The 7,138-nt window shown below is 37.3% G+C and overlaps 1 long non-coding RNA gene across 3 annotated transcripts; it reads left to right on the plus strand.

The window, feature by feature from the left end:
• The first annotated feature begins 285 nt into the window (after nucleotides 1–285).
• On the plus strand, nucleotides 286–4,251 carry LOC117151370. Of its 3 annotated transcripts, none has more exons than XR_004461237.1 (3): nucleotides 286–940; nucleotides 2,680–3,063; nucleotides 4,242–4,251. It is a non-coding gene; the product is annotated as an uncharacterized LOC117151370 (long non-coding RNA). The 3 variants fall into 3 exon arrangements; XR_004461239.1 differs by having other exon boundaries at nucleotides 2,724–3,063; XR_004461238.1 differs by having other exon boundaries at nucleotides 286–891.
• The last annotated feature ends 2,887 nt before the right edge of the window (nucleotides 4,252–7,138 follow it).

Raw genomic sequence — 7,138 nt, forward strand, 5'->3', positions numbered from 1 at the left:
GCCATTGCGAAATGGTAGGAAAGTAATCAGGGGATCAACGTCGCATCGTGGGATTCTTTTGTAAGCACGTCCGCAGCAAGCACAATTAATAAAACAGAAGTAGTGGCGTAAAGCCACGATCGAGAATTATATTTCCACCGATTAATTATGTTGTGGCGACACCGTGAACCCCGTCTATCCGCCCATCGATCTTCGTGCACGTTCGGCGACGTCCGGCAGCGATCGTCCGGATTCGCGGGTAACTCGCAAGCGCTGAAAGGGCGGTGGGGCTCGCGAAGTTTCGGTTGCGGCGCTTTCGTTCATTCGTCGTTCTGCGCCCGGTGCGCATGATTATCGTGAATACGTGTGTTCGCGGTTCGGTTTTAACGTGTGTCGCGTGTTACCCTGCACGATCGATCGTCTCTGAAAATAATAGTACTCGTAAAATTGATTCTTGATCGTCGACGTAAGAACCATTACCATCGTGTCAAAGAAAAGTGCATCGTTCAGAGGTGAAAGGACAATTCGAACGTGAAAAGTGTTCGGAACGATATCTGGTTTGAGGTTATAGTGTTAGGCAGCGTATTTCGATAAGGAAGGTGCAAGGATCGGGATCTTTGAGTTATATATCGTATAGTGATTTTGAATGAATTTCGACGTATTATCGATCGAATGGATGATACGAAACAGTAAGATAAGTGCGTACGAAGGACGAGAATATTGACGTGCTCGCGCAATGTGATTTTTTCAAATACAGGAAATGCCGCGATTCCGTTGGGCATTGTGAAAGGTCAGGTTAGTTACGAGCGATCGACGCGAGTACTTTGAAGATCACGTGTTCAGTGTGAAGTTACATGTATATGAATTGTTCGTGTTAGATTTGAATGCGCGTCCCTCTGTGTTTTGCGACAAGTACGTTCTCGAAAAGAAGAATTCTGAATCTGGAAACAATCCAATTGAAGTTAATACCATTGCATGTAACAAGTCGACCGAGCGGATTCACAGTAATTCAACTCGGCGTATAGCGCGACGTACAAAGCCAGACACCGCGTTTCAAACGTCGCATATGCAAGTTCATTTTAATTAATCATTCTTCTTTAGTTTTTGTACGCGTATCGCAATTCCATTATTAATATTTTGAATTATTTTTTCGCAGAAAGGTATCGCATGTTCTCCAATTAACCTCAAAATCCACTCAAACGTGACCTCAATAACCAAATTGAAACGCGAGATCATTTGAAGTCTTTCTCGTAGTTTCTCTCGTAATATAATTATTTGCATGTATTTCTCGAGTAATTTAACATTGTCCTTCCAAATTCATTCGCTTCATACGTCGTGTTTTGTGTTACGTGTTTCGTTTGTTTTTTCTCGTTTCGAGATGTAGCTATAAACGTTTTATTTCAAATGCTTTGGAATTAAAATTCTCAAGCAAGGAAATTCTTTGTTCGCGATGTGTTCCGTATAAACAATGATAATGTAATACAGATGAATATTCATCACGACAGATGAAATGTTTTAGACTTCCGCGGACCATCGTTCTTTTGCTTCTTCGCGAATGAAACCGACCACCTCTAACACGTAGGTATTTCATAAAACGTCGCTCCATCTTGCTTTCGAGTAAACCGATCTTGCTGATATTTACAAAAGATCGGGTTTTGCGATCGATAGAATACTGCAACAAGGAAGTACCGTCGGAAAATCGAGGAGATAAAAAATGATAAACATGGAGGAAAACGAATTTAAACATGACGATTTCTGGATAAATTTATTATTTCGGTTTATTATTAAGCTTGGAACAGAATACTGTGCTTTCAATTTCACACGCTATTTCGTTATTTTCAATTAACAGAAAAGTCATTAGTCGTTGGTCGGAAATTGTTATTTTTAGCAATAGAAATATATTTTATTCGAACAAAAGCTGACAGCTTAGGTTGATTAAATCTTAACAGATAGATAGAAATGTTTACAAATTTCAAAAATTAAGAGATCAGATTCTTCGAAGTGGGCCAGTAATTTATAATTAAGATAGTTAATTAGTATCGCTGCTCTAGCATGAATTTATAAAACACCCTTCAATTACAGCAACGAATCTCGTTCGTTGTCTCATGTAAAGTCAAATCGAGCGGTACAATTTGTAATTAGATTCAAGAATGATCGTTTGTACGCTTTGTACCGTGCGCTGTGATTCTAAATCTGAAAATATCGCGTTTGAAAATTAATTAAAAGGATTGACATCGTATCGAATGGTATCGTTTAAATACGCGTTCGTTCCGATTTGCACTAGGAAGATTGGCAATTTAGCAAACCGTTTCGTAGATATTCAGCGGGATTCGTTCGACTTTAACTGCTGCAGGGATCTCGATTAAAATGGAGCCACGTAACTGGTCTGCTTCCAAGCTTTAGAACACTTTGAAATGTCGCAAGAAATGAGCTCGAGCCTGTAGAAACGCGGACAGTGTCGCGGCATTTATATCCGGGACGTAGAAGAATAAAAGAAAAATTCATTTAAATTCGCGCGTTAAGTGACCTCGTTTCCACTTTTCGTCAACCATCCTTCTTTTTTTTCTTTTTCATGAATTTATTCTGTCATTCTTTCGAATAAGAGCATATTTCGCGCATGATTGGCTGTAATTGGGAAATAAAATCGAACAACGCGTATAGCGATCTTTCCATTTATTACGTTCGTATTCTGAATTTAAGCTTCGAGTGGCATTTACGCATTGGTTGTATTTATTCTCAATTAGTGACGTCCTTGACCACGTTTTTGTGTAAACGTTCCACAGCGTAGCTGTAGCAATACACACGGACAATAGAATTTAAATAAACATCGTTAATCAGTTGGTGTATCAGTGTAATGTCGTGTAACGAAGTGTAAACAACAAGTTTGCGAAACATCGACTGCCTTCGATGAATTTGTACACCGGTAACTGGATTACAGCGAAACATGTTTGTGTTTCGTTGAAGAAATTAGATTATCACGGGAGAAACTCATCTACGAATTAGTGAACCATTCAACCCATTGGTGATTTCGACGGATTGAATACTCGTCGTTCCAGAGTTGGTAAGTTTATAGATTATATGCTTGTTTTTAATATGATAGAGATTGACATCGATAGAGACGCGTGTAAAAGCCACCGCTTCTAATATTTTTTCATACTGAATCTTCTTTCTCGCACGCTAATTACCAAGCAGTTTTAGTATAAGATTAAGTATAATTGGAAAACCGAAGGGATATAACAAAGTTATGATATTCCGTTTTATGATATTAAGAGACTCTTGGTTATACCGAAGTTGCTTGAACTCATAGCGTATTACTCGACTGAATATTCTAGCTTCAATCTCTGTACATCAAAGGACTTTGGTTGATACATATTTTGCTACGGTTCTTTCATACCATCTTTAATGAGATAATAAAATTTAGTACGCATTATTTTAGGAAGATTTATCGCTATGAACTTACAGTCACGTTCAATTTTACACTATATATATGTATATATATATAGTGTCATTCATTTTGTGTAAAATAAATCATATAGTGTAAAATATAAAAGATCATTTTGTTGCCAACAGGATGTAAGAATTCGTCAGTGATATATTTTTCAGTATATGGAAATGAACAAAATAGTCAATAAATTTCAATTCGTCGCTATTTCGAAATAAATAACAATAAATAAATTAACGAACGAGATATATATATATATCGAGGGAAAACTTTTTTAGCAAGTTTTATCATGATTTACTAGTTCCACTAGATATCTTGTTCGTTATTTTATTTATTGTCATATATTTCGAAATAACGACGAATTGAAATTTATTGACTATTTTCTTGACTTTCATATACTGAAAAATATATCACTGACGAATTCTTACATCCTGTTGGCAACAAAATGATCTTCTTCAAGGTATAAGCACACGCAGTAGCATACGAAATATGAACACAACGACTAATAGAATTTTTCTTTATGCATCGATCTTCTCTCGTACGAGAGATTTTTATTTTCATTGCTAATTGCTTATCTTTTGTGTATGCGAACGGGGAAAACGTTAAAAGTTAATGTAACAGGAACTGCATGAAGCGTAAAATCAAGCTTCGACGATATCTATGCGTATTTCAATCGATATGTAGCATAGTGAAGCGGGTTCAAAAAGAAGACAGCTTGATCGACGTAAAATGTATAAAAATGCAAAACCTTCTGGTGCACGACATGCTTTTCGTTGAAACGTTGAAACGAGGTTTTTCAAAAAAGAGAAGAAAAAAAAAGGGAAAAGGATAGAGAAGAATTTATCGTGTTTTGACCAAATACATTTGCGCCTGGCGCGAGCTGCATTTTTGACGTGCCTCCAAGACGATTTTCATTGAGATCGAATGTGTGAAATATTCATGTCCCTGGAGAGAAATAAAATCCATTTTACGTAGAGCGTCGCAAAACCGAATTTTTCTCCGCTTCTTTTCTCTTTTTCAGAAACTTTTGGAAAAATTAAATACGTTACTTATCTGGTGCTAGTCCCTCGGTTTGTCAGTGCCCCTTTAATGGAAAGAGTTCTTTAAAACCGGGTTAATGTGATCTTAATTAGTTGCATTTCATAAGTGCGCCTGTAAATGCGTAGATACTGAATAAAAGAGAAATAGGTAAACACAGGGCGCGGATAATTATAAAGGCTTAAGCTTTTACACGAATACGGTCGTCGAGAAAGCTGCCTACGATTGCGGACTTTTTATCAGACGCACGCTACAAAATATTATTTTTCGGCTGCGTTTCCAAGTATAGACAAATAAATGAAACATTCACCGAGTATAATAAGTAAAACTATCGTAAATAGATAAAAATAGTAAGCGATAAATAATATAATATAGCTAGATAAATGAAGTTTTTGCGATAAATAGGATAAATCTACGAGTTAAAAGAATCACAGGAACAACGCGTACAGGTTAATTCTTCGTGATTCTAATCCGTTTCGGGGAATATACGAATAATACAATAAGAAACTATGAAGCGAGATAGATGATAAGGAACGTTAAAAGTGGCGCGAATATAAGCACAGATATGCGAAACTTCGAAGCGTGATTCGGCCAAGGTGTAGGAAATGAAGCATACAGAAGCCGGAGTACAGAACGTGCCAAGACTGTTTCGAAAGAGTTACTGGCAATGCTAATATCGGTAATACCAATACCAACCATGCAACCGTCGCGGTATTTCGACCCTAAAGCTACTGCAACCGTGCACTGGAATATGTCCAACGGATATACTTCAAGCTAGTCTTCTGTTTCCGGAGACTAGGCGATTGTTAAAGACAGAGCTGAATACGCGTGATGTACGATTGCTCTACGAGCAATCCGAATTAGACTTGTTTTATTTGCATTTCCTTTATCCTGGAAATTAAAGAAATTTTCATCAGGCTAAGAAATAGGTGTTATAAAGATTTAGATCGTTGAAAATTCTTGTTCGCGTATTAATCGCCGTACTATAACTACGTGAAAGAATACACGACTATTATGTATAATATATCGTTTAGTTTAGAGTACTGGCACTCCAGCTTTGTCAGTTGTACGCAACTACGTTTTGAAATGCAATAAACTACAGGTACAACGTATTTTCGCATATATTTTTGCGCATAATAAAAAAGTTACAAAGAGTTTGGGGTATTTCATTTTCGTATACTTGAGTTTCGGAGAAGTTCTTTGGCGAGATAAAACATTCGCATGAGATATGGCAAAGAAGTTGTACTATGGAGACGCAGCCAGTATTCATTTTCACGTTCCATTTCCTGATACTCGCTGCATAAGATGCTTTCAAGGGCCATTCAAAGTTTCTGAACATTGCGCTTCTCGTCACACTTTCTCGGTGAAAATAATCCAATTCGATAGCTCCGCGTCATTGATGTAATATCGTTGTCGAAGATATGGGCGTTTTTAATAAAATTATGCCAATTGTATCGCGCTCACATATTTATAGTTATTATCTGTCATCGACGTTTCTCGCAAATTTTTTTTTAATGAAATATTTAACGCGACTATGATTTTTAACTTTTATCAGGCAATAAATTACGTAAAATTACTTAACGCAGGAAGATAATTGACTATTGGGCATGATCAACGATAAAACGCAAGAGTAAGTCATTTCCTTCTTCATTTCACATATGGTGCTAGCTGCGTCACATAGGTGCTATAGCTCTCATCGCGATATTCCATTTTCATACAGAATCATAAAAGTACGATTATTAAATCGATATTATTGACATATTATTATTAGACATACTCTACTGTCTATGTACCACAGAACACTTTCTACACTTAGGATACATGCAAATAGATGTTAAAATTACAAGATCAACTTGATCCTTAGTAACCATATGTATCACAAGAAAACTATTTTATGCTACGACCGAAGCCTTTGTTCCCTGTTCTATTGTTAAAACTTGTATTAAAAGTTGCCAACTGTCCTGTGATTTGTGGACGGAGGTGTACGTACTTGTTACTTTATGTCCGCGTGTTGTAGAAACTATATATAGCGATAGTCGTTTTGTGGCTTTTAACGGAACAAACAGCGACAAATAGGACTTGATTTAATTTCACTCAGTGTTTTGCGAATGTCCCACGCTGACCAGGACTGAAATTTTCGAGTGACAGCAGGCCAATTTTCAGGAGGGTTCGCCGAGTGGACGACAAACACGCTCTTTTGAATTTCCCTGCCGTTTCCATTCTACGAAGGATAGCGCCGGTAAGCATCTCGACCGACCGCTCCGCTGTTCGGATTTCAGCTTTTCGGATATAGCGAAGTTCATTGACAACGAGCCTCGAGTTGTTTATCTGTTTCGATCTCTGATCCTTTCGCGATTTCTGATATCGCGTTATGCCCTCCCCTGGACTTTTCACGTTCACTGACGTCATAAATCTTGTCTTTTTCACGTAGGAAACGTTAATAAGGATCAGCGGACACACTTTGTCATGTTCGTTGCACGTATAACGGCATTACTTCGTTAGGCTTTTAATGAGAAATTGCGCGTCGACGCGAACACGTGTAATACGATCAATATTTGTGCGAGATCAAAGATCCATTTGAACCCTTTTAAAGAGTAGAATAAATAATAAAACAAAATGAACTGGTAAAAACTTCTTTTCCACGAAACTTTGATGCTTATCGAACTTTAAAAAATGTGC

The sequence above is a fragment of the Bombus impatiens genome, unplaced genomic scaffold, assembly GCF_000188095.3.
Source record: "Bombus impatiens unplaced genomic scaffold, BIMP_2.2 scf_0155, whole genome shotgun sequence".
In the NCBI taxonomy this organism is placed as follows: domain Eukaryota; kingdom Metazoa; phylum Arthropoda; class Insecta; order Hymenoptera; family Apidae; genus Bombus; species Bombus impatiens.